Raw genomic sequence first — 27,908 nt, 5'->3', positions numbered from 1 at the left:
TTTTATTCATTCTAAACAATTTGCTTAGGTAGGTGAGTAATACTTCATCATATCCATCCATCCAACCACAACCCCTTTTTCCCATTTTTTGCACATGGCATTGGGGTATCATTTCAATAGTGTCAATCATCAAGAGCCAAGGTTTACACCCCCGGGTGGCTAGATGCCAACTTAAATTTGACAGCAGCCTTTTTTTTTTTTGTTAACCTGCATGTCCATTTTCAGCAGAGGCCCGGGAGAAAAGCTCCCAAAGTAAAAAAAAGAGTATGTTCCAATTCTGTGTGATTATAACAGATAGTGATTTTTATCAGAACAGTCTTACTAGTATATTGTGGGAAGAGGGGATGCTGAGAGAGGAGAGAGAGAGAGAGATCGAAGATCAAATGGGCTTTAGCTTGAACCTAGTTTTTTATTGATGGTTTGATCAGATTATTGACATGTAGGTCAAATTTTATCATCTGCATACTGGATAAAGTTGACTTTGGGAATGACAGTGTTCAAGTCATTGATGAGATAGAGAATAACAATTTTCATACAATTGTTGTTTCATCATATTCTGTATTATCTGAACAATCATAATCAATTACCTTTTCAGAATAAATCTTCATAATTACATACTTTCTTACAATTTTCTCATTTCCATATGATTAATACTTCACTATATTCTGCAATATTTATTCACATATGGAATTACACAATCATACAGACAATGCTAGAACATTTTCAATTCAAATCTTCAATAACAGTTTCTTATGAGTAATGCTTCACCATATTCTAAAGATAGTCTCAAAAGGTTAATGGGTTTCTCGAGGTTCTCTCTAAACTTACAGTAAAGGATACTATGGAAAAGCTGAGACACAACACAAAGTGCTGGTGGGAGACTATCAATGTCCCCATCAAGCAGAATTTCTCCACATAACTTCAGTGAACACTTGTGATTACCATTCCAGTCATCCAGACTTGTTTTAAAGGTTGCTAGGCAAGTCCTCTGCTTGATAGGTAAGCGTAGCCTATAAAAAAAAAGAAGGCTATGTTGGGTTAGATATCTATCATGCCATCTGATGTTACTGATAGGATAGTATTGGTTTAGCTCACTTCAGTGGGTGCTTGCTTTACCACTGGTTCCGTTTAGGTAAAGGAGGTCAAAGAGTACTGGGTCACTGACAGCACAGAAGGCTAAGCAAAGATCACCCCTCAGGGGACTGTATGACCCTGAGCACAGGGATAGGGGTTTATGTTTAGGTTCCAAAAAGTAAAAACAGCAAACGGCATATTCCATCAAAAATGCCATTCGCCAAATCCTCCTCCTCTTGGGGGGGCTGCATCCCCCACACCCCCCAACTCTGAGATCGCACTACAGTGGGGAAAGGGCAAATTTCCCTATCCTTACTGTAATGTAATCTCAGTAAGAACAGTTTGGCAAATGGGATTGTCAATGGAATATGCTATTCGCTGTTTTTACTTTTTGTTAGCCAAACATAGACCCCAAGGACAGGGCTTTTTGTCTATCAGAATAGCTAAGGGTACTAAGACGTGATATCGATGTTAATAAATATCATTCCAGAAGTCTCTGTAAGCACTAGTTAACTTATAGGAAAAGGGAAATAAAAAATACTAGAGTTTTAAACTTTAACTTAGAAATGGCAGTTTTTTTTCTCAGTCTAAAGTAAATAACTGCACAGTCATAAAGGTAATATGTAATAGTCCAGTTCAAACTTGGCATGAACAGTTTCATATAGTTAACACTTCACCATATTCAAGTTTATCTAAATAGTCCCAATAAACATCATCTCAAAGCCTAATTAATACAAGTACTTGGACAAAAACACAAACTTACCCTAACAAACATGATTCATTACTAACCTGATTTTTCTTTATAACAATTCTTTATTTGCCATTTTAGATAGGAACTAATCCCTCTCACATTTTATTCCTACTTTTATTTATAAAGTATGAACAATAGTCCCTTCCTAGGAGAGTAGGTCTAAGTTGACCCTTTTCCAGTTGAGTATTGGGCAAACATCCTAGCAAACTTGAATATGTTGAATATATCCCAGTTGTATTACCCATTTTGCACAGTTCAGACTGAGATATTGTCACTTTTAAGGCATTTTGCTCCAGAGAATGAGAACATTTGCATTCATCTTTCATTCCCAGATTCAACACTTCCTTACTAGCCATCTTCTGTTCCTCTGGTGGTATAAATATCTCCCAGTCTGACAGTAGATGACTCCTCCTGTTCAGCTTGAAATTGCATTAATGACAGTAGCAATTCCTTTATTTTTGCAGTCACTTTGGATTTTCATAAATCTGGAACCCACAATTCCAAAACACTTTTAAGGTAGCAAGAAGTATTCATTTGCACTCTGTTCTTTCTGCTGACATTATTTTGTTTCCACAAATCATAAATGATGCTTCAGAGTAACCTTGGAATAATCATTCTGAACATATACAGGTTACCCGGCAACTGATAACCTTGTATAGGGTTGTCACAACTTCCACGTTAGGCATTCCATCATTACTGGCCTGGGACTCTCACATTTAACATCTATCTGTGGCTTTGTCAAATGCTTCACTACCGCAATCCCCAATGAGTCTTTTGCAAATGTCCATCTTCGTTTTCATAGAGTTCATCAAATATATTCACTGTTCACCTTCCAGTCTCAGATATCACAACTTTGCTTTATCCTCCATTCCAATCAGTTGTTGTTTGACCTGCTCAGTTTGTTTGTTTGTTGTCTGTGCTATACTGTCCTGAATATCAACTGCTTTGTGTTTAGTGAAGCCCACAGCTACTTGTTGATTGTGTAGGAACCCCTCATCCCCCACTCATATAACTTCTAAACATTTAAATTATGCTGCAAACAGTCAAATCAAAATCCACAATTCAATTCTCATCAATTCCAACCTATTTGCTGCATCTGCAACATTTAACTGCATGAATTGTGTCTTTATCTGATGATCAAGAAGCAGCATGGCCACCCTGCTCTGACTCATGTCTCATTTCACCTTCAAAATACTTAAATTCAGCTGGCATTCTATTTCTTCCATTCCCAATCAGTAAATAATACCTTTACACTTCAGTACTCCTAAAACAGTGTTAATTTAACTACTTTACAATTTCAGAGATTTTATTATTAATATTACTGAGCAACCCAAGAAGACAAACAAACCATAAGACTTTTAAGCAATATATTTTTGGAATGTGAGAGGAAAACAGAAGTTATTTACCTATTATAATGTTAGATCCACTTGGAGAATTCAGTTTTCAATAGGATGTAGGCACTCTGTGTGTGTTGTGCTCAGCAGATAACTTCCCAATATTCTCTCACAATTCCTCCTCCTACCCATGATATTCTGCACCACTTTTCCTTCTTTCCAGCATAAATAGAACACCAACATTCCCTGGACAGATACCAGGTAAAGATGGTGGGACGGTTAACGAAGACTGAATTTTCCAAGCAGATCTAACATTATGGTAAGTATATAACTTGTATGTCTGCCAAGCAGATTTAGTCTTCGTTAACCTTTAGGACAGAGTCCCCAGCTGAGTCTTATGGGTAGGTGATCTAGTTAAACAAACTTTTGATCACCATAGCTCAAAGGCAGATCTGGATCTACAGGCAATGTCCAGCTTGCAATGTCTGGCAAAGGATTACAGTGAGGAGGAATGTGATACATTATGGGAGTTATCCAAAGATGACTTTCATAAAGAACCTACCACAGTGGCAACATATCTAGCTAAATGAACCTTTGGCTAATTCCTTCCCATACCTAACATAAACAATGGAAATACAATTAAAGGTCAGTGGGACAGACACAGCTTAGTGACCTTTTGCCCTAGTTTCTGTGACTCACAGGAAACAGCTGATTATCGTTTCTAAATGCCTTGGTTCTGCCTAAATAATACCTAAGTTGCATGCAGATATCTGGTTTACTATCATTTTCCCAATCACACTTCGTGTGAATTATCATTTCTATGAACCATAGAAATGAAAACCACATTCAGCGAACAACACAAATGTCGAATGCGGAAGTGGTGAATGTTCGAATTTGACACAATTCGAACATGCACCACATTTCCACAAATGGAATCACTCTCCAGTACACAATGAACGACGTGTTTGCAGGGGGGCAAGCCCCGCTGCACCCCCCCACACCTCCTGCTACTTACCTATACAAACTCTGAAATCGCACTATAGTGAGGGAGAGAGTATATTTCCCAATCCCCACTATAGTTCAATCTGCATGACAATGTAGAAAATCACAACAGAGAATGCTGTATTGCATTTGCTGTTGTACATTTCTACATTTCAACATTCGTTCTTTTGATTCTGCCAAATGGGTCTAGTTGGACTAATGTGAATCGTACAAAGTCTGAACACCCATTTCATAGTAAACCCAGATATCCATACACTGCAACAAGTACTCTCCACAGTTGAAGTAATCTCTCTAGAGCACTGGAAAACTTGCTATGGTTAGATTAAGTGGCGACCTCTGATATAAAGGAATGATTGGCACTAAAATAAATGCTTTCCCTAAGGAAAAGCAGACATGGAAGGTTCACACATAAGGCTTGCAACTAGTAGATCCTATTATCATAAATAGAACATAAACAACAAACTTAAAACAAAAAATGCTCGGCAAGGATAAAAAAACTGGAATTTATTTTATAAAGCTACTAAATCATACTTAAAATAATTAATGCTAAAAAACAAACTATAGATAAGTGTTTTCATCTTGACCAAGTTCAAGACATCCTCAGTCAAACTTCCTTTATTTCCCATCAGTTTAAAAATCCCTCTTGAAGTCACATGATGTGTGACAAACCATTACATTACCTGCCATTCCTCCTTTATTCCATACTACATTCTAGTTATTTAATTAATGATAAAATATAAGAATTTTTTAAACATGTCAATTGTTTTGAAAAAACTGAAAATATTGAAAGCAAAACTGAAAATAAAAATAAGATATTACAACCATCCAAAACTGTATGGGAAATAAAAAATATATGGGAAATAAAAGTTTTTTTTGAAAAAAAACAAATTTTTAATTGTAAAATTGATTATTAGCCACTGGAGTTACTAGGATTGGTCTTCTTCTATTGTTTCAAAGACTTCAGCTCTAGAATAGGTGCAATGATGGTTTGTTCATTAATCCCTGGCCAGCAACATACATTACAATATAGCTGCCAAAATATCTCTTTTACTTAAAAGAAAACTTTCCACAGACCTCCCCTCGGGTCCCGTCTGATCTGTTCCAACACTGTAAACTTGAATGTATGCCCTGCATACTCGCTTATGTGCCTACTGAGGGCATTAGTCATTTTACCCTTCTTAATGTCCTGAAGGTGCTCATGTATCCTTTCACTTATTTTTCTCTCAGTTTTCCCAATGTAAAAACATTCACACCGTTGCATAGTGCAATGAAATACTAGGGCCCTGCTATCACAGTCTGCTCTTAATTGCATCTTGAATTGTTTGCCTCTAATGATAACGTTGTCCCCAGTATGGACAAAACTACCCATCCAGCATCTTCAACAACGTGTCATTCCCATATTGGAGGCATTGATCCTTTTAGGTTTCTCAAACCAGTTCTTCAAAGTATTGTTCTTCCTATATTCTACTACTGGGGCTGACCCCACCATATGACGGAGTGCCTTTTCTTCCCACAATAAAATCCAGTTCTTGTTCAGAATGGATCTGATATTTGTACTGTCCATACTATATGTCAAAATCACTGCTGCCTTCATATTAGTCCATAAAAGAACCATGGAACTTGTGATCTGTTGTGCCTGTCTCGTCATGTTCAAAAGTGGTGCGAAGTGGCCTCTATTTCTTTTGCTTGACACTTGCTTTATCATCTCATCTATTAAGATTTCTGGATAGGTTCTGTTGAGAAACATTTTCTTCAATCATTCACATTCCTCCTTAAACTGAATGTCCAAAGTAGTAATCCTGGCAGCCCTCACCAGGTATCCTTTCACTGACGCTTTCTTTTGAAAAAAGGGGTGGGACTTTAAAAATACAACAAAGTATTAGAATATGTGGCCTTCCGGTAAATTCTGGACACATACCTTTGATTCTCAGTGTCCTTAATTAACATAATATCCAAGTATGGAAGATCCATATGACTTGAATTCACTAGTACATTTCAAAAAAGTAGTTGTCTCATTGATGTATTCTATAAATGGCCTATTATTTCTTCTTCCCCTTTCCATATAATGAATATGTCATCCACATAGCGTAGATAGTGCTTTATAAAGCTTTGGAATGGGCTATCTTTGAAAAATTTATGTTCTCATTCCAACATTACTATGTTGGGAAATAATGAGCCAATTGGTGAGCCCATGGCCACTCCTTCTTGTTGCAAAAAATATGCACCATTAAACCAAATAAAATTGTTTTTAAGAATGATTTCCAACATTTCTTCATACAAATTCACCAGGTCTTGTTTCAAACCCCTTCTGTTCAAATAATCAACAAACCAAGCTACCCCCAAACCATGAGAGATAACAATGTATAGACCCCTTACATCCACTGTGACAAGTATGTCTGTTTCCTCATATTCCATTTCATTGATATTTTCAGAAAATGCCAAGAATCAATACACAGTTGCAGTTCATCCGTTAAAATTATTTTAAATTTGATATCCAAGAACCGAGCAACTGTATATTTGATGGACCACTACCATCACATATAGGACATAAGGGTGGATTCTGGATATCCTTGTGGATTTTAGGCACTCCAAACATGGTGGTAACCCTAGGTGACACAATATTTATTTATTTATTTAACATTTGTTTACTGGGAAAGTCAAACTTGGACCAAAGCCAATTTTCAGTGGAGGCGTGGGGAAAAATGCTCCAGATACATAGGTTCATAGGTGGGTATTAAGCTAATGGCCCTGGAGCCTTTACAAGCCTAGCCCATAGGATTACCCTGGCATCATGCCACTCGACTTTAGTTCCCAGTGCCTCTGTCAAGTAGAGACACTGGAGTGATCCCCGGGGTGAATGTGTATTTCCCATCCACTCATCAAGATTTCTCTTGAAGAGGGCCAGTGAGGCGCTCTGCTTGACATGGATGGGAAGTCTATTCCATAGCATGGGCAGTCTCTGGGCTATGAACCTGTCCTTCCAGCTTGTCCTGTTGATTGTGTTAATGAGGTTGAGGTCTCTGGAGTGTGTAGTGCAGAAGGATTTGGATTTCTTTAGATGTAGCATTTCTAACAGAGCTGGGTCAGACATGGCTTTGTAACTCAAGTAGAGATCGCCTCTAAGTAGGCGATATGAGACAAAGAATAGTTGGAGTATTTTGAGTCTGTCCATATAGGACAAGTGTTTAAGGCCTAAGATCCTCTTTGTGAGGTATTTTTGCGGCCTATCCAGTTGTTGTCAGTGTCTAGTGAGGTACTTGCCAAATGGGGCATTGTACTTGATGATTGACCTAATGAGGGAAGAGCAGAGGGAGACATTGACCTCTTTCTTCCTGGATGCAAAACCCTTAAACATGTCTTTGTAACATGGGAGGAAAATGGAGCACCCAGAGGAAACACACATGAATGCAGGGAGGACATGCAGACTCCACACAGAAGACACTCCAGCCAAGAATCAAACCAGAGAACCTCTTGCTGTGAGGTGATAATGCAACCGCTGCAGCACTGCACCATCCATATTAATATAAATATATTTCTCTAGGGTGATACGCTGATCAATGAACATGTCCCTCATTTGTCCTTGAATGCATTTATATGCTCCATTACGTGTGATCAGACTGGATGGTGTATATGCTCGCCCCCTCAGTATACTCATGATATTGTCATTATATCTCATGCCGTCTGTTACTACTGCTCCTCCACCTTTGTTGGGTGCCATCACCCGCATTTTGTCCCTTTAAAAATTCCATCCAACTGTGACGATCATGCCCTGGCCCAGCAATCAAGGAGCCTCAATCCTCACCACTAATACCAGGGAGGTTGTCTCATAGAAGAGAAAAGGATAACTAATACACACAGTAAAGTACAATTTCCCTTAAGTGCACACAGAGATCACAGTCAGTCTGCAGCTGGTTGCTCCCTTGCTCTCCAGGTCCCCAATAAGACTCCCCACTGGCACAGCTATAGGGTCCAGGTATCAGCCTAACTGGGCAAGCTAAAACCTTCTGTACCCTCTCTGTCCAACCAGTGCTTCGTGCCCCTGCCAAGTAGCTGACACAACACACACACACTTTGAGATAAGTATTTATACAACTTCACAGACACTCCTTGGAAAGGTTGACACAGATTCTCCAACTGTGCCCCTTTACCCAGACTATATGGTAGTAATTACTGCCACCATCCAGTTAATAATATCAGCTACTAAAACGCCCTTAAAAGGATGTCCAATTATTACTGTGCAATATTATTATCCAATGGTAATGTGACTATACAGTCCAAGACTTATCAGAGTGGCCTATTGCAATAAATTCTATATAAATATGCAATGTACTCTAGAGCTTATCTCTACACAAACCAGCCACAGGTAGAAGGTTTTAAAAATATTTAATAATAAATAATTAAAATACAAGACAAAACTACTACACCACAGAGATATCTAAGAGTTCAGAGATCACACAGAAACTTAAAATAATACAGTAGGACAGGTATGATTTCAAAGAAAAATACCTAATTAATCTTTACTAGCTTTAACTATTCCTACAAGAAATCACAGTGCTAAAAACTTACATGTGAGCATAAGCAGAGTGCTGGTAAGTTGAATATCAAGATCAAAATGCTCTCTTTATCTCTGTCTGAGACACAGTTTATAAAACATCACTAACAAACATGTCTTTGGGTCCTCCCCAGATTACATCATTTTTGACACTTAGGTTTTCCCAGTATTCATATTGCATCATCTTGACACCTGCTCTGAGTTCCCAGGCTAATAGAAACTCCATTATTTAGCAAGTTAACATCTGCACAGAAGAATACAACACTAAAAGGCATTTCACATATACACTCTAGAAATTAGTCCTTAGTTAACACAATAGACAGAATGTCTTCAGCCAGCCTGACCAGAACCAGCTTTAAAGATCAAAGAATGTCATAAAATCATTTCAATTTCAAAAGACAAATTTGAAAGGCTTGACTTAGTTTTTCTTTACAACAAGAGGGCAATGTTGTAACAATCTTAAAGTTCACATTTTACAGTATTTTCTTTACACTCAAGAAACATGCCTGTATTTTACATTTATTATCAAGAAAACATGCCTGCATTTTACATTTATTATCAAGAAAACATGCCTGTATTTAACATTCATTTACAAATGCCAGAATTAGATATCAAATTCTGTTTGACTAGGCCGGGAGGCTTTGCCCATCTCTCCCCAATCATCACATCTCTTCCGCCCCAGGGAACTCAAGCAAGTTTTTCAAGTGCCCCTTGAGAAACATCGCTTGAAAGTGTCACGTCTATCTGGGTGTACCTCACCCCATTCCCTGACTTGAGAGCCCATCTGCATTGGCATTGCTACTCCCACTGTGGTGCTGCACTGACATATCATATGCTTGCAACCCTAGACTCCATCTTAGCACCTTGGCATTTTGCTGACTGGCTCTGTTTAACCACATTAGAGAGTTGTCGGTGGTGGTGCTGCGGTAGCATTGTCACCTCACAGTAAGACGCTGTCCTGTTCGATTCTCAGCTAGAGCGTCTTCTGTATGGAGACATGCATGAATGGGCGTACCTTCAATGAAGGTTGTGCGTCAGGGCTGGCAACTCAGCACGTAAAAATCCACTGCCAATCATTAGCGGACCGGAGTTCCGCTGTGGCGACCCCTAACTGGGAAAAGCCAAAAGACAAAAGACAGATAAGGCTGAAGTTTTTGTAGTGCCCACACTATAGCTAGACATTCCTTTTCTATAGCTGCATAGCATTCCTCCCTGGGTTGGAGCCTATGACTGAGATACACCACTGGGTGCTCTTCTCTCTCTGAAGAAATCTGGCTAAGTACAGCCCCCACCCCATAGTTTGAAGCATCCACCTGCACAACAAAGTCTTTGTTGTAGTCTGGACTGGCTAACACCGGGGGTTCTCCCAAAGCTTCCTTAAGCTTCTGAAATGCCTGCTCACATGCTGGGGTCCACACTACCTTATCTGGCCTGTTCTTCCTTGTTAGGTTTGTGAGGGGAGCAGCTATGGTACTATAATTGGGAACAAACCTTCTGTAGTACCCTGCTGTCCCCAAGAATGCACTCGCCTGCTTTTTGGTAACAGGTGCAAGCCATGCCTGAATAGCTTCCACTTTGGCAGGTTCTGGCTTTATCTTACCACTCCCCCCTCTATGTCCTAGATAGGAGACCTGTGCCATTCCCACCTGACATTTGCTTGGCTTAATGGTCAATCCTGTCCTCTGTAGTCTGCCCAGCACCTCCCTAACATGCTGAAGGTGCTCTTGCCAGGAATGGCTTTAGATAGCAATATCATCCATCTAAGCAAGGGCAACCCTCCTGCTCCTGCTAAGATATGATCTACCAGCCTCTGGAAAGTCACTGGGGCATTCTTCACCCAAAAGGGCATCTTTGTGAACTCATACAAGCCAAAAGGAGTCACAAAGGCTGACTTCTCTCTAGCACTGGGAGTCAAGGGCACCTGCCAGTAACCCTTGGTAAGATCAATGGTTATAAGATACTTAGCCCCACCCAGCTGCTCTAGGGCCTCATCTGTCCTAGGCATGGGGCAAGCATCTGACTCTATGTGACTATTTAATTTCCTGTAGTCCACACAGAACCTGGTGCTGCCATCCTTCTTTGGCACCAACACCACTGGTGAGGCCCAGGGACTGTTGGACTCTTGAATCACCCCTAGTTCCAACATCTCCTGTACCTCCTCCCTCAGAGTCTGTTTGACTCTCTCAGGCACCCTATAAGGGGCCTGCCTAATAGGCCTTTGGGGTCCTGTATCCACCTGGTGCTGCACCAGGTGGGTGCTTCCTGGTTTCCTGGTGAACATGCCCCCAAACTCCTGCAACACTGCTCGGATTTCTGGAACCTGGGTTGGAGATAGCTGCTGGGACATTGCTACCCCTTCCACCGAGGTGTCAGCTTGAGCCTCACTGAGGAGATCAGTCCCCAGATCTCTCTCATACTCCTCCTGCAATCCACTGCAAATGCTCAGCACAAGGGCCTACCTATCATGGTAAGGTTTCATCATGTTAACATGGTACAATTTATGCCCCTGCCATCTGCCTAGCACTTCTCACCATGAAGTTAACATCACATACTTTTCTTACCACCTTGAGGGTCTCTCCCAAGCTGCTTGCAACTTGTTGTGTCTGACAGGAATGAGAACCGTCACCTACTGCCCTACAGCCTACTCTCTAGCTCAAGCATTCCTGTCATACCACACCTTTTTCTGTTGTTGGGCTTCTGCCTGGTTCTTCTAGGCCAGGACCATGAGTTCTCTGAGCCTTGTCCTGAGGTTCAGGACATATGCCACAACAGACTCCTTGTGAGATTCACACAAACCTTCCCACTCATCTCAAATTAAATCTAGAGGTCCCATCAACCTATGCCCATACAGCAACTCAAAAGGTGAAAAACACGTGGATTCCTGGGTAACCTCTCTGTAAGCAAACCACAGATGGGCAAATATTTGTCCCACTCCCTCTGAAACTGATCTGCAAATGCCTGTAGCATGGACTTGATTGTAGAGTTTAACCTCTCAACAAGACCATTAGTCTGGGGATGGTAGGGGTGGTCTTCATGTGCTTCACCCCACAGGACTTCCACAGACAAGCCAGCAAGTCCGACATAAAATTGGCACCTCTGTCAGACAGTATTTCCTTTGGGAAATGTAGCCTGCTGAAAATCTCTAACAAAGCATTTGCCACCTACTCTGCCTCAATGGAGGACAAAGCCACTGCCTCACGGTATCGTGTAGCATAATCTACAATCACTAGGATATACTTTTTCCCTGTGGAACTTGGGGTACTCAGAGGACCCACAATTTCCATAGCCACCCTCTGAAATGGCTCCTCAATCACAGGCAAAGGCATCAAAGGAGCTCTCACCTTCTCTCCTGCATTGCCCACCTTATGGCACTGCTCACAGGTCCTGCAGTACCCTGTTACATCTCTGGAAATTCCAGGCCAATAGAAGTTTTGCATAATACGCCTCTTTGTACATTTTATGCCCATATGACCTGTAAAGGGACTATCACGGGCTGTGGCTAGAAGAGCCAGATGTTAAGATCTCGGCACTACCAACTGCTGTACTCTCTCACCTTCTAGCCCTCCCTCAGGGGTCCACTCTCTGTACAATAAGCCTTTGTTCCAGTATACAGATTTCCCCCTTCCCTTGAGAATCAGGTGCCTCCCTAGCTACCTGCCTCAGGCCTTGCAATGTAGGGTCTGAGAGCTGAGCCTGTCTCAAGTCTCTCCTTGTAATCCTTCCCAGCTCCCCTTCCACAGGAAGTCTGGCATCCTCTGACAGTGTTGCCTCACTGTCAGCCTGGGTACTACTACTCACCTCTATCTTTGCAGTTACCCTGTCCAAGGGAACATCAGTACCCACAAGCAGCTGTGGCTCACATTCAGTCTCACTGCTACAGTGTAGCTCCCTCCCTGAAGTAACCACCTCAGCAGTCCTGGCTGCAAGTATGCAGTCTGTCTGGGTTTCCCCCAGGCTACCAGACCCACATGCTTGTCTCCTAGCCTCACTGCATGTAACTGCATAAGTACATAGTACTGCCTCATCCAAATCCTTCCCTCTCAGGACATATGCAGGATGGTAGTTCCATACCCCAGTTGTCTCAAGACAACCCATTGTTGGCATTTTGTCTTTCCCACTTACTGGCTCCCTCACCTTTGGTTCCCCACCTTGCCTCCGTGGACATCTGTATGCCACATGGCCCCACTGGTTGCATTCAAAACATTTAACTCTAGCTCCTGGACGTGTATCTGGACTAGTGGCTTCCCCTGCTACTGACGGATTCTGTTGGGGCAGTCTGTGCTGTCCACCATAGGTTCCTTTAGTCCCATGAGCAGTACTGCGGGTCCCTTTCCTGTGCAGGGCTGCCCTGCTTGCTAGGTATAAGTCTCCCTTCTTCCCCAACTCCTCTGAAGAAGCACACTGTTTATCAGCTAACCAGATCCTCATGCCCTCAGGCAAAGTGCTAAGGGCTTGTTCCCTTACCAAAAGGTCTGCCAGCCCTTCAAAAGTGGTGATCTGACATCCACTCACCCAGCTATGAAAATAAGTGCTCAGTTCAACAGCATATTCACATACATTTTCATCTGCCTTGCATCTATGCTCACAAAACTTTTTCCTATACATTTCAGGTGTTAGCTTAAAACATTCTAACAAATGTCTTTTTACAGCAGTATAATCAAAACAGTCAGTGTCATGCATTTTTGCTAAAGAAGTTACAGCTTTACCATGGAGCAAGGGGGTCAGGAACCATACCCAGAGCCCTTGGTCAACTTCATACTGTTTACATACCTGCTCAAACATATGAATGAAGCCATCAAAATTGTCCCCCTCTTTAAACTGTGGAAAAAATTTACTGACCTTTTGTGCTTCTAGGGTCCAGTTACTCCATTCCCCATTATATCCATGACTCTGGCAAAGAGTCAACATTTCCCTCTCATGCTTTCTCTGCCGTTCCTGTCCTTCATCTTCTAGGCTGCTCATTCTCTCAGCTGCTTCTAGTTCCATACGCCTGGCCTCCAACTAAAGTCTCTTCAGCTCCAGCTGGATTTTTAAGTCCACTGCAAAAAAGTTGAGCTGTCCATTCTCCGAGGATATTGTAACTCTACTGTCAGTCTGATTGTCCTCCAGGCTGCTGTTTTCTGATGCAGCTGTAACCAAGGCTGCAATCAAGTCTGCTTTAGTCACATTTACATGTACCAGTCCCCTAGCCTGGCACATCTCCGCCAGCTGGCTCCTTGTCAGCTTTCCATACTCTTCTGCTGACATACTCACCCTAACACTAAGCTAACAAAAGAAATAAAACAATTGTGATCTGATCTCTGAGTATACACCACATGGCTGTTTTAGAGTACAAAACACTTTTAGAGATCACTGTACAAAAGCTACAAGAATTTGCTCTACCCACACCACTACAAGCCAATTAGTGTGTGAAGTTATCCCACCACTGCCAAACACTTGTGATGACCGTGCCCTGGCCCAGCAATCAAGGAGCCTCAATCCACACCACTAACACCAGGGAGGTCATCTAATATAAGAGGAAAGGATAACTAATACACACGGTAAAGTACAATTTCCCTTAAGTGCACACAGAGATCACAGTCAGTCTAGGGCTGGTTTCTCCCTTGCTCACCAGGTCCACAATAAGACTTCCCACTTGCACAGCTATAGGGTCCAGGTCTCAGCCTAACTGGGCAAGCTGAAACCTCCAGTACCCTCTCTGTCCAAACAGAGCTTCATGCCCCTGCCAAGTAGCTGACGCAACACACACACACACACACACACACACTTTGAGATAAGTATTTATACAACTTCACAGACACTCCTGGGAAAGGTTTTCACAGGTTCTCCAACTGTGCCCCTTTACCTAGACTATATGGTAGTAATTACTGCCACCACCCAGTAAATAATATCAGCTACTAAAAGGCCCTTAAAAGGGTGTCCAATTATTACTGTGCAATATTATTATCCAATGGTGATGTGACTATACAGTCTAAGGCTTATCAGAGTGGCCTATTACAATAAACTCTATATAAATATGCAATGTACTCTAGAGCTTATCTCTACACAAATAAGCCACAGGTAGAAGGTTTTAAAAATATTTCATAATAAATAATTAAAATACAAGACAAACCTACTACACCACAGGGATATCTAAGAGTTCAGAGATCACACAGAAACTTAAAATAATACAGTAGGACAGGTATGATTTCAAAGAAAAATACCTAATTAATCTTTACTAGCTTTAACTATTTCTACAAGAAATCACAGTGCTAAAAACTTACATGTGAGCATATGTAGAGTGCTGGTAAGTTGGATATCAAGATCAAAATGCTCTCTTTATCTCTCTCTGAGACACAGTTTATAAAACATCACTAACAAACATGTCTCGGGGTCCTCCCCAGATTACATCATTTTTGACACTTAGGTTTTCCCAGTATTCATATTGCATCATCTTGACACCTGCTCTGAGTTCCCAGGCTAATAGAAACTCCATTATTTAGCAAGTTAACACCTGCACAGGAGAATACAACACTAAAAGGCATTTCACATATACACTCTAGCAATTAGTCCTTAGTTAACACAACAGACAGAATGTCTTCAGCCAGCCTGACCGGAACCAACTTTAAAGATCAAAGAATGTCATAAAATCATTTCAATTTCAAAAGACAAATTTGAAAGGCTTGACTTAGTTTTTCTTTACAGCAAGGGGGCAATGTTGTAACAATCTTAAAGTTCACATTTTACAGTGTTTTCTTTACACTCAGGAAACATGCCTGTATTTTACATTTATTATCAAGAAAACATGCCTGTATTTTACATTTATTATCAAGAAAACATGCCTGTATTTTACATTCATTTACAAATGCCAGAATTAGATATCAAATTCTGTTTTACTAGGCTGGCAGTCTTTGCCCATCTCTGCCCAATCATCACATCTCTTCTGCCCCAGGGAACTCAAGCAAGTTTTTCAAGTGCCCCTTGAGAAACATCGCTTGAAAGTGTCACGTCTATCTGGGTGTACCTCACCCCATTCCCTGACTTGAGAGCCCATCTGCATTGGCATTGCTACTCCCACTGTGGTGCTGCACTGACATATCATATGCTTGCAACCCCAGACTCCATCTTAGCACCTTGGCATTTTGCTGACTGGCTCTGTTTAACCACATTAGAGAGTTGTCGGTGGTGGTGCTGCAGTAGCATTGTCGCCTCACAGTAAGACACTGTCCTGTTCGATTCTCAGCTAGAGCGTCTTCTGTATAGAGACATGCGTGAATGGGCGTACCTTCGTTGAAGGTTGTGCGTCAGGGCTGGCAACTCAGCACGTAAAAATCCACTGCCAATCATTAGCGGACCGGAGTTCCACTGTGGCGATCCATAACCGGGAAAAGCCGAAAGACAAAAGACAGATAAGGCTGAAGTTTTTGTAGTGCCCACATTATGGCTAGACATTCCTTTTCTACAGCTGCATAGCATTCCTCCCTGGGTTGGAGCCTACGACTGAGATAAACCACTGGGTGCTCTTCTCTCTCTGAAGAAATCTGGCTAAGTACAGCCCCCACCCCATTGTTTGAAGAATCCATCTGCACAACAAAGTCTTTGCTGTAGTCTGGACTGGCTAACACCGGGGGTCCTCCCAAAGCTTCCTTAAGCTTCTGAAATGTCTGCTCACATGCTGGGGTCCACACTACCTTATCTGGCCTGTTCTTCCTTGTTAGGTTTGAGAGGGGAGCAGCTATGGTACTATAATTGGGAACAAACTTTCTGTAGTACCCTGCTGTCCCCAAGAATGCCCTCTCCTGCGTTTTGGTAACAGGTGCAAGCCATGCCTGAATAGCTTCCACTTTGGCAGGTTCTGGCTTTATCTTACCACTCCCTCCTCTATGTCCTAGATAGGAGACCTCTGCCATTCCCACCTGACATTTGCTTGGCTTAATGGTCAGTCCTGTCCTCTGTAGTCTGCCCAGCACCTCCCTAACATGCTGAAGGTGCTCTTGCCAGGAATGGCTGTAGATAGCAATATCATCCATCTAAGCAAGGGCAACCCTCCTGTTCCTGCAAAGATATGATCTGCCAGTCTCTGGAAAGTCACTGGTGCATTCTTCACCCCAAAGGGCATCTTTGTGAACTCATACAAGCCAAAAGGAGTCACAAAGGCTGATTTCTCTCTAGCACTGGGAGTCAAGGGCACCTGCCAGTAACCCTTGGTAAGATTAATGGTTATAAGATACTTAGCCCCACCCAGCTGCTCTAGGGCCTCATCTGTCCTAGGCATGGGGTAAGCATCTGACTCTATGTGACTATTTAATTTCCTGTAGTCCACACAGAACCTGGTGCTGCCATCCTTCTTTGGCACCAACACCACTGGTGAGGCCTAGGGACTGTTGGACTCTTGAATCACCCCTAGTTCCAACATCTCCTGTACCTCCTCCCTCAGAGTCTGTTTGACTCTCTCAGGCACCCTATAAGGGGCCTGCCTAATAGGCCTTTGGGGTCCTGTATCCACCTGGTGCTGCACCAGGTGGGTGCTTCCTGGTTTCCTGGTGAAAATGCCCCCAAACTCCTGCAACACTGCTCGGATTTCTGGAACCTGGGTTGGAGATAGCTGCTGGGACATTTCTACCCCTTCCACCGAGGTGCCACCTCGAGCCTCACTGAGGAGATCAGTCCCCATATCACTCTCAGACTCCTCCTGCTATCCACTGCAAATGCTCAGCACAAGGGCCTACCTATCATGGTAAGGTTTCATCATGTTAACATGGTACAATTTATGCCCCTGCCATCTGCATAGCACTTCCCACCATGTAGTTAACATCACATACTTTTCTTACCACCTTGTAGGGTCTCTCCCAAGCTGCTTGCAACTTGTTGTGTCTGACAGGAATGAGAACCGTCACCTGCTGCCCTACAGCATACTCTCTAGCTCGAGCATTCCTGTCATACCACACCTTTTTCTGTTGTTGGGCTTCTGCCTGGTTCTTCTGGGCCAGGACCATGAGTTCTCTGAGCCTTGTCCTGAGGTTCAGGACATATGCCACAACAGACTCCTTGTGAGACTCACACAAACCTTCCCACTCATCTCGAATTAAATCTAGAGGTCCCATCACCCTATGCCCATACAGCAACTCAAAGGGTGAAAAACACGTGGATTCCTGGGTAACCTCTCTGTAAGCAAACCACAGATGGGGCAAATATTTGTCCCACTCCCTCTTAAACTGATCTGCAAATGCCTGTAGCATGGACTTGATTGTAGAGTTTAACCTCTCAACAAGACCATTAGTCTGGGGATGGTAGGGGTGGTCTTCATGTGCTTCACTCCACAGGACTTCCACAGACAAGCCAGCAGGTCTGACATAAAATTGGCACCTCTGTCAGACAGTATTTCCTTTGGGAAACCTAGCCTGCTGAAAATCTCTAGCAAAGCATTTGCCACCTTCTCTGCCTCAATGGAGGACAAAGCCACTGCCTCAGGGTATCGTGTAGCATAATCTACAATCACTAGGATATACTTTTTCCCTGTGGAATGTGGGGTACTCAGAGGACCCAATATTTCCATAGCTACCCTCCGAAATGGCTCCTCAATCACAGGCAAAGGCATCAAAGGAGCTCTCACCTTGTCTCCTGCCTTGCCTACCTTTTGGCACTGCTCACAGGTCCTGCAGTACCCTGTTACATCTCTGGAAATTCCAGGCCAATAGAAGTTTTGCATAATACGCCTCTTTGTACGTTTTTTGCCCATATGACCATCAAAGGGACTATCAGGGCTATGGCTAGAAGAGCCAGATGTTAAGATCTCAGCACTACCAACTGCTGTACTCTCTCACCTTCTAGCCCTCCCTCAGGGTCCACTCTCTGTACAGTAACCCTTTGTTCCAGTATACAGATTTCCCCCTTCCCTTGAGAATCAGGTGCCTCCCTAGCTACCTGCCTCAGGCCTTGCAATGTAGGGTCTGAGAGCTGAGCCTGTCTCAAGTCTCTCCTTGTAACCCTTCCCAGCTCCCCTTCCACAGGAAGTCTGGCATCCTCTGACAGTGTTGCCTTGCTGTCAGCCTGGGTACTACTACTCACCTCTATCTTTGCAGTTATCCTGTCCAAGGGAACATCAGTACCCACAAGCAGCTGTGGCTCACATTCAGTCTCACTGCTACAGCATAGCTCCCTCCCTGAAGTAACCACCTCAGCAGTCCTGGCTGCAAGTATGCAGTCTGTCTGGGTTTCCCCCAGGCTACCAGACCCACATGCTTGTCTCCTAGCCTCACTGCATGTAACTGCATAAGTACATAGTACTGCCTCATCCAAATCCTTCCCTCTCAGGACATATGCAGGATGGTAGTTCCATACACCAGTTGTCTCAAGACAACCCATTGTTGGCATTTTGTCTTTCCCACTTACTGGCTCCCTCACCTTTGGTTCCCCACCTTGCCTCCGTGGACATCTGTATGCCACATGGCCCCACTGGTTGCATTCAAAACATTTAACTCTAGCTCCTGGACGTGTATCTGGACTAGTGGCTTCCCCTGCTACTGACGGATTCTGTTGGGGCAGTCTGTGCTGTCCACCATAGGTTCCTTTAGTCCCATGAGCAGTACTGTGGGTCCCTTTCCTGTGCAGGGCTGCCCTGCTTGCTAGGTATAAGTCTCCCTTCTTCCCCAACTCCTCTAAAGTAGCACACTGTTTATCAGCTAACCAGATCCTCATGCCCTCAGGCAAAGTGCTAAGGGCTTGTTCCCTTACCAAAAGGTCTACCAGCCCTTCAAAAGTGGTGACCTGACATCCACTCACCCAGCTATGAAAATAAGTGCTCAGTTCAACAGCATATTCACATACATTTTCATCTGCCTTGCATCTATGCTCACAAAACTTTTTCCTATACATTTCAGGTGTTAGCTTAAAACTTTCTAACAAATGTCTTTTTACAGCAGTATAATCAAAACAGTCAGTGTCATGCATTTTTGCTAAAGAAGTTACAGCTTTACCATGGAGTAAGGGGGTCAGGAACCGTACGCAGAGCCCTTGGTCAACTTCATACTGTTTACATACCTGCTCAAACATATGAATGAAGCCATCAAAATTATCCCCCTCTTTAAACTGTGGAAAAATTTACTGACCTTTTGTGCTTCTAGGGTCCAGTTACTCCATTCCCCATTATCTCCATGACTCTGGCAAAGAGTCAGCATTTTCCTCACATGCTTTCTCTGCCATTCCTGTTCTTCAGCTTCTAGGCTCCTCATTCTCTCAGCTGCTTCTAGTTCCATACGCCTGGCCACCAACTAAAGTCTCTTCAGCTCCAGCTGGATTTTTAAGTCCACTGCAAAAAAGTTGAGCTGTCCATTCTCCGAGGATATTGTAACTCCACTGTCATTCTGATTGTCCTCCAGGCTGCTGTTTTCTGATGCAGCTGTAACCAAGGCTGCAATCAAGTCTGCTTTAGTCAGGTTTCCATGTACCAACCCCTAGCCTGGCACATCTCCACTAGCTGGCTCCTTGTCAGCTTTCCATACTCTTCTGCTGACATGCTCACAATAACACTAAGCTAACAAAAGAAATAAAACAATTGTGATCTGAACTCTAAGTATACACCACGTGGCTGTTTTAGAGTACAAAACACTTTTAGAGATCACTGTACAAAAGCTACAGGAATTCGCTCTACCCACACCACTACAAGCCAATTAGTGTGTGAAGTTATCCCACCACTGCCAAACACTTGTGATGACCGTGCCCTGGCCCAGCAATCAAGGAGCCTCAATCCTCACCACTAACACCAGGGAGGTCATCTCATATAAGAGGAAAGGATAACTAATACACACGGTAAAGTACAATTTCCCTTAAGTGCACACAGAGATCACAGTCAGTCTAGGGCTGGTTGCTCCCTTGCTCACCAGGTCCCCAATAAGACTCCCCACTTGCACAGCTATAGGGTCCAGGTCTCAGCCTAACTGGGCAAGCTGAAACCTCCAGTACCCTCGCTGTCCAAACAGAGCTTTGTGCCCCTGCCAAGTAGCTGACACAACACACACACACACACACTTTGAGATAAGTATTTATACAGCTTCACAGACACTCCTGGGAAAGGTTGACACAGATTCTCCAAATGTGCCCCTTTACCTAGACTATACGGTAGTAATTACTGCCACCACCCAGTTAATAATATCAGCTACTAAAAGGCCCTTAAAAGGGTGTCCAATTATTACTGTGCAATATTATTATCCAATGGTGATGTGACTATACAGTCTAAGGCTTATCAGAGTGGCCTATTACAATAAACTCTATATAAATATGCAATGAACTCTAGAGCTTATCTCTACACAAATCAGCCACAGGTAGAAGGTTTTAAAAATATTTAATAATAAATAATTAAAATACAAGACAAAACTACTACACCACAGGGATATCTAAGAGTTCAGAGATCACACAGAAACTTAAAATAATACAGTAGGACAGGTATGATTTCAAAGAAAAATACCTAATTAATCTTTAACTAGCTTTAACTATTTCTACAAGAAATCACAGTGCTAAAAACTTACATGTGAGCATAAGTAGAGTGCTGGTAAGTTGGATATCAAGATCAAAATGCTCTCTTTATATCTCTCTGAGACACAGTTTATAAAACATCACTAACAAACATGTATCTGGGTCCTCCCCAGATTACATCATTTTTGACACTTAGTTTTTTTCCCAGTATTCATATTGCATCATCTTGACACCTGCTCTGAGTTCACAGGCTAATAGAAACTCCATTATTTAGCAAGCTAACACCTGCACAGGAGAATACAACACTAAAAGGCATTTCACATATACACTCTAGCAAGTAGTCCTTAGTTAACACAACAGACAGAATGTCTTCAGCCAGCCTGACCGGAACCAACTTTAAAGATGAAAGAATGTCATAAAATCATTTCAATTTCAAAAGACAAATTTGAAATGCTTGACTTAGTTTTTCTTTACAGCAAGGGGGCAATGTTGTAACAATCTTAAAGTTCACATTTTACAGTGTTTTCTTTACACTCAGGAAACATGCCTGTATTTTACATTTATTATCAAGAAAACATGCCTGTATTTTACATTTATTATCAAGAAAACATGCCTGTATTTTACATTCATTTACAAATGCCAGAATTAGATATCAAATTCTGTTTGACTAGGCTGGCAGCCTTTGCCCATCTCTCCCCAATCGTCACATCTCTTCTGCCCCAGGGAACTCGAGCAAGTTTTTCAAGTGCCCCTTGAGAAACATTGCTTGAAAGTGTCACGTCTATCTGGATGTACCTCACTCCATTCCCTGATTTGAGAGCCCATCTGCATTGGCATTGCTACGCCCACTGTGGTGCTGCACTGACATATCATATGCTTGCAACCCCAGACTCCATCTTAGCACCTTGGCATTTTGCTGACTGGCTCTGTTTAACCACATTAGAGAGTTGTCGGTGGTGGTGCTGCGGTAACATTCTCACCTCACAGTAAGATGCTGTCCTGTTCAATTCTCAGCTAGAGCGTCTTCTGTATGGAGACATGCGTGAATGGGCATAGCTTTGTTGAAGGTTGTGCATCAGGGCTGGCAACTCAGCATGTAAAAATCCACTGCCAATCATTAGCGGACCAGAGTTCCGCTGTGGCGATCCCTAACCGGGAAAAACCGAAAGACAAAAAACAGATAAGGCTGAAGATTTTGTAGTGCCCACATTATGGCTAGACATTCCTTTTCTACAGCGGCATAGCATTCCTCCCTGGGTTGGAGCCTACGACTGAGATAAACCACTGGGTGCTCTTCTCTCTCTGAAGAAATCTGGCTAAGTACAGCCCCCACCCCATAGTTTGAAGCATCCACCTGCACAACAAAGTCTTTGCTGTAGTCTGGACTGGCTAACACCGGGGGTCCTCCCAAAGCTTCCTTAAGCTTCTGAAATGCCTGCTCACATGCTGGGGTCCACACTACCTTATCTGGCCTGTTCTTCCTTGTTAGGTTTGTGAGGGGAGCAGCTATGGTACTATAATTGGGAACAAATTTTCTGTAGTACCCTGCTGTCCCCAAGAATGCCCTCACCTGCTTTTTGGTAACAGGTGCAAGCCATGCCTGAATAGCTTCCACTTTGGCAGGTTCTGGCTTTGTCTTACCACTCCCCCCTCTATGTCCTAGATAGGAGACCTCTCCCATTCCCACCTGATATTTGCTCGGCTTAATGGTCAGTCCTGTGCTCTGTAGTCTGCCCAGCACCTCCCTAACATGCTGAAGGTGCTCTTGCCAGGAATGGCTGTAGATAGCAATATCATCCATCTAAGCAAGGGCAACTCTCCTGCTCCTGCTACAATATGATCTACCAGCCTCTGGAAAGTCACTGGGGCATTCTTCACCCCAAAGGGCATCTTTGTGAACTCATACAAGCCAAAAGGAGTCACAAAGGCTGACTTCTCTCTAACACTGGGAGTCAAGGGCATCTGCCAGTAACCCTTGGTAAGATCAATGGTTATAAGATACTTAGCCCCACCCAGCTGCTCTAGGGCCTCATCTGTCCTAGGCATGGGGAAAGCATCTGACTCTATGTGACTATTTAATTTCCTGTAGTCCACACAGAACCCGGTGCTGCCATCCTTCTTTGGCACCAACACCACTGTTGAGGCCCAGGGACTGTTGGACTCTTGAATCACCCCTAGTTCCAACATCTCCTGTACCTCCTCCCTCAGAGTCTGTTTGACTCTCTCAGGCACCCTATAAGGGGCCTGCCTAATAGGCCTTTGGGGTCCTGTATCCACCTGGTGCTGCAATAGGTGGGTGCTTCCTGGTTTCCTGGTGAACATGCCCCCAAACTCCTGCAACACTGGAACCTGGGTTGGAGATAGCTGCTGGGACATTGCTACCCCTTCCACTGAGGTGTCAGCTCGAGCCTCACTGAGGAGATCAGTCCCCAGATCTCTCTCAGACTCCTCTTGCAATCCACTGCAAATGCTCAGCACAAGGGCCTACCTGTCATGGTAAGGTTTCATCATGTTAACATGGTACAATTTATGCCCCTGCCATCTGCCTAGCACTTCCCACAATGTAGTTAACATCACATACTTCTCTTACCACCTTGTAGGGTCTCTCCCAAGCTGCTTGCAACTTGTTGTGTCTGACAGGAATGAGAACCATCACCTGCTGCCCTACAGCATACTCTCTAGCTTTTTCTGTTGTTGGGCTTCTGCCTGGTTCTTCTGGGCCAGGACCATGAGTTCTCTGAGCCTTGTCCTGAGGTTCAGGACATATGCCACAACAGAGTCCTTGTGAAACTCACACAAACCTTCCCACTCATCTCAAATTAAATCTAGAGGTCCCATCACCCTATGCTCATACAGCAACTCAAAGGGTGAAAAACACGTGGATTCCTGGGTAACCTCTCTGTAAGCAAACCACAGATGGGGAAAATATTTGTCCCACTCCCTCTTAAACTGATCTGCAAATGCCTGTAGCATGGACATGATTGTAGAGTTTAACCTCTCAACAAGACCATTAGTCTGGGGATGGTAGGGGTGGTCTTCATGTGCTTCACTCCACAGGACTTCCACAGACAAGCCAGCAGGTCTGACATAAAATTGGCACCTCTGTCAGACAGTATTTCCTTTGGGAAACCTAGCCTGCTGAAAATCTCTAGCAAAGCATTTGCCACCTTCTCTGCCTCAATGGAGGACAAAGCCACTGCCTCAGGGTATCGTGTAGCATAATCTACAATCACTAGGATATACTTTTTCCCTGTGGAACTTGGGGTACTCAGAGGACCCACAATTTCCATAGCTACCCTCTGAAATGGCTCCTCAATCACAGGCAAAGGCATCAAAGGAGCTCTCACCTTGTCTCCTGCCTTGCCTACCTTTTGGCACTGCTCACAGGTCCTGCAGTACCGTGTTACATCTCTGGAAATTCCAGGCCAATAGAAGTTTTGCATAAAATGCCTCTTTGTACATTTTATGCCCATATGACCTGCAAAGGGACTATCACGGGCTATGGCTAGAAGAGCCAGATGTTAAGATCTCGGCACTACCAACTGCTGTACTCTCTCACCTTCTAGCCCTCCCTCAGGGGTCCACTCTCTGTACAGTAACCCTTTGTTCCAGCATACAGATTTCCCCCTTCCCTTGAGAATCAGGTGTCTCCCTAGCTACCTGCCTCAGGCCTTGCAATGTAGGGTCTGAGAGCTGAGCCTGTCTCAAGTCTCTCCTTGTAACCCTTCCCAGCTCCCCTTCCACAGGAAGTCTGGCATGCTCTGACAGTGTTGCATCACTGTCAGCCTGGGTACTACTACTCACCTCTATCTTTGCAGTTATCCTGTCCAAGGGAACATCAGTACCCACAAGCAGATGTGGCTCACATTCAGTCTCACTGCTACAGCGTAGCTCACTCCCTGAAGTAACCACCTCAGCAGTCCTGGCTGCAAGTATGCAGTCTGTCTGGGTTTCCCCCAGGCTACCAGACCCACATGCTTTTCTCCTAGCCTCACTGCATGCAACTGCATAAGTACATAGTACTGCCTCATCCAAATCCTTCCCTCTCAGGACATCTGCAGGATGGTAGTTCCATACCCCAGTTGTCTCAAGACAACCCATTGTTGGCATTTTGTCTTTCCCACTTACTGGCTCCTTCACCTTTGGTTCCCCACCTTGCCTCAGTGGACATCTGTATGCCACATGGCCCCACTGGTTGCATTCAAAACATTTAACTCTAGCTCCTGGATGTGTATCTGGACTAGTGGCTTCCCCTGCTACTTATGGATTCTGTTGGGGCAGTCTGTGCTGTCCACCATAGGTTCCTTTAGTCCCATGAGCAGTACTGCGGGTCCCTTTCCTGTGTAGTGCTGCCCTGCTTGCTAGGTATAAGTCTCCCTTCTTCCCCAACTCCTCTGAAGTAGCACACTGTTTATCAGCTAACCAGATCCTCATGCCCTCAGGCAAAGTGCTAAGGGCTTGTTCCCTTACCAAAAGGTCTGCCAGCCCTTCAAACGTGGTGACCTGACATCCACTCACCCAGCTATGAAAATAAGTGCTCAGTTCAACAACATATTCACATACATTTTCATCTGCCTTGCATCTATGCTCACAAAACTTTTTCCTATACATTTCAGGTGTTAGCTTAAAACATTCTAACAAATGTCTTTTTACAGCAGTATAATCAAAACAGTCAGTGTCATGCATTTTTGCTAAAGAAGTTGCAGCTTTACCATGGAGTAAGGGGGTCAGGAACCGTACCCAGAGCCCTTGGTCAACTTCATACTGTTTACATACCTGCTCAAACATATGAATGAAGCTATCAAAATTATCCCCCTCTTTAAACTGTGGAAAAATTTACTGAACTTTTGTGCTTCTAGGGTCCAGTTACTCTATTCCCCATTATTTCCATGACTCTGGCAAAGAGTCAGCATTTCCCTCTCATGCTTTCTCTGCCGTTCCTGTTCTTCAGCTTCTAGGCTCCTCATTCTCTCAGCTGCTTCTAGTTCCATACGCCTGGCCTCCAACTAAAGTCTCTTCAGCTCCAGCTGGATTTTTAAGTCCACTGCAAAAAAGTTGAGCTGTCCATTCTCCGAGGATATTGTAACTCCACTGTCAGTCTGATTGTCCTCCAGGCTGCTGTTTTCTGATGCAGCTGTAACCAAGGCTGCAATCAAGTCTGCTTTAGTCAGGTTTCCATTTACCAGTCCCCTAGCCTGGCACATCTCGCCAGCTGGCTCCTTGTCAGCTTTCCATACTCTTCTGCTGACATGCTCACCCTAACACTAAGCTAACAAAAGAAATAAAACAATTGTGATCTGAACTCTGAGTATACACCACATGGCTGTTTTAGAGTACAAAACACTTTTAGAGATCACTGTACAAAAGCTACAAGAATTTGCTCTACCCACACCACTACAAGCCAATTAGCGTGTGAAGTTATCCCACCACTGCCAAACACTTGTGATGACCGTGCCCTGGCCCAGCAATCAAGGAGTCTCAATCCTCACCACTAACACCAGGGAGGTCATCTCATATAAGAGGAAAGGATAACTAATACACACAGTAAAGTACAATTTCCCTTAAGTGCACACAGAGATCACAGTCAGTCTAGGGCTGGTTGCTCCCTTGCTCACCAGGTCCCCAATAAGACTCCCCACTTGCACAGCTATAGGGTCCAGGTCTCAGCCTAACTGGGCAAGCTGAAACCTCCAGTACCCTCTCTGTCCAAACAGAGCTTCGTGCCCCTGCCAAGTAGCTGACACAACACACACACACACACACACTTTGAGATAAGTATTTATACAGCTTCACAGACACTCCTGGGAAAGGTTGACACAGATTCTCCAAATGTGCCCCTTTACCTAGACTATACAGTAGTAATTACTGCCACCACCCAGTTAATAATATCAGCTACTAAATGGCCCTTAAAAGGGTGTCCAATTATTACTGTGCAATATTATTATCCAATGGTGATGTGACTATACAGTCTAAGGCTTATCAAAGTGGCCTATTACAATAAACTCTATATAAATATTCAATGTACTCTAGAGCTTATCTCTACACAAATCAGCCACAGGTAGAAGGTTTTAAAAATATTTAATAATAAATAATTAAAATACAAGACAAAACTACTACACCACAGGGATATCTAAGAGTTCAGAGATCACACAGAAACTTAAAATAATACAGTAGGACAGGTATGATTTCAAAGAAAAATACCTAATTAATCTTTAACTAGCTTTAACTATTTCTACAAGAAATCACAGTGCTAAAAACTTACATGTGAGCATAAGTAGAGTGCTGGTAAGTTGGATATCAAGATCAAAATGCTCTCTTTATCTCTCTCTGAGACACAGTTTATAAAACATCACTAACAAACATGTCTCTGGGTCCTCCCCAGATTACATCATTTTTGACACTTAGGTTTTCCCAGTATTCATATTGCATCATCTTGACACCTGCTCTGAATTCCCAGGCTAATAGAAACTCCATTATTTAGCAAGCTAACACCTGCACAGGAGAATACAACACTAAAAGGCATTTCACATATACACTCTAGCAATTAGTCCTTAGTTAACACAACAGACAGAATGTCTTCAGCCAGCCTGACCGGAACCAACTTTAAAGATCAAAGAATGTCATAAAATCATTTCAATTTCAAAAGACAAATTTGAAAGGCTTGACTTAGTTTTTCTTTACAGCAAGGGGGCAATGTTGTAACAATCTTGAAGTTCACATTTTACAGGATTTTCTTTACACTCAA

The sequence above is a fragment of the Protopterus annectens genome, chromosome 2.part1, assembly GCF_019279795.1.
Source record: "Protopterus annectens isolate FY-2018-M chromosome 2.part1, PAN1.0, whole genome shotgun sequence".
Taxonomy (NCBI): Eukaryota; Metazoa; Chordata; order Ceratodontiformes; family Protopteridae; genus Protopterus; species Protopterus annectens.
Note: the sequence above shows the minus strand (reverse complement) of the source record.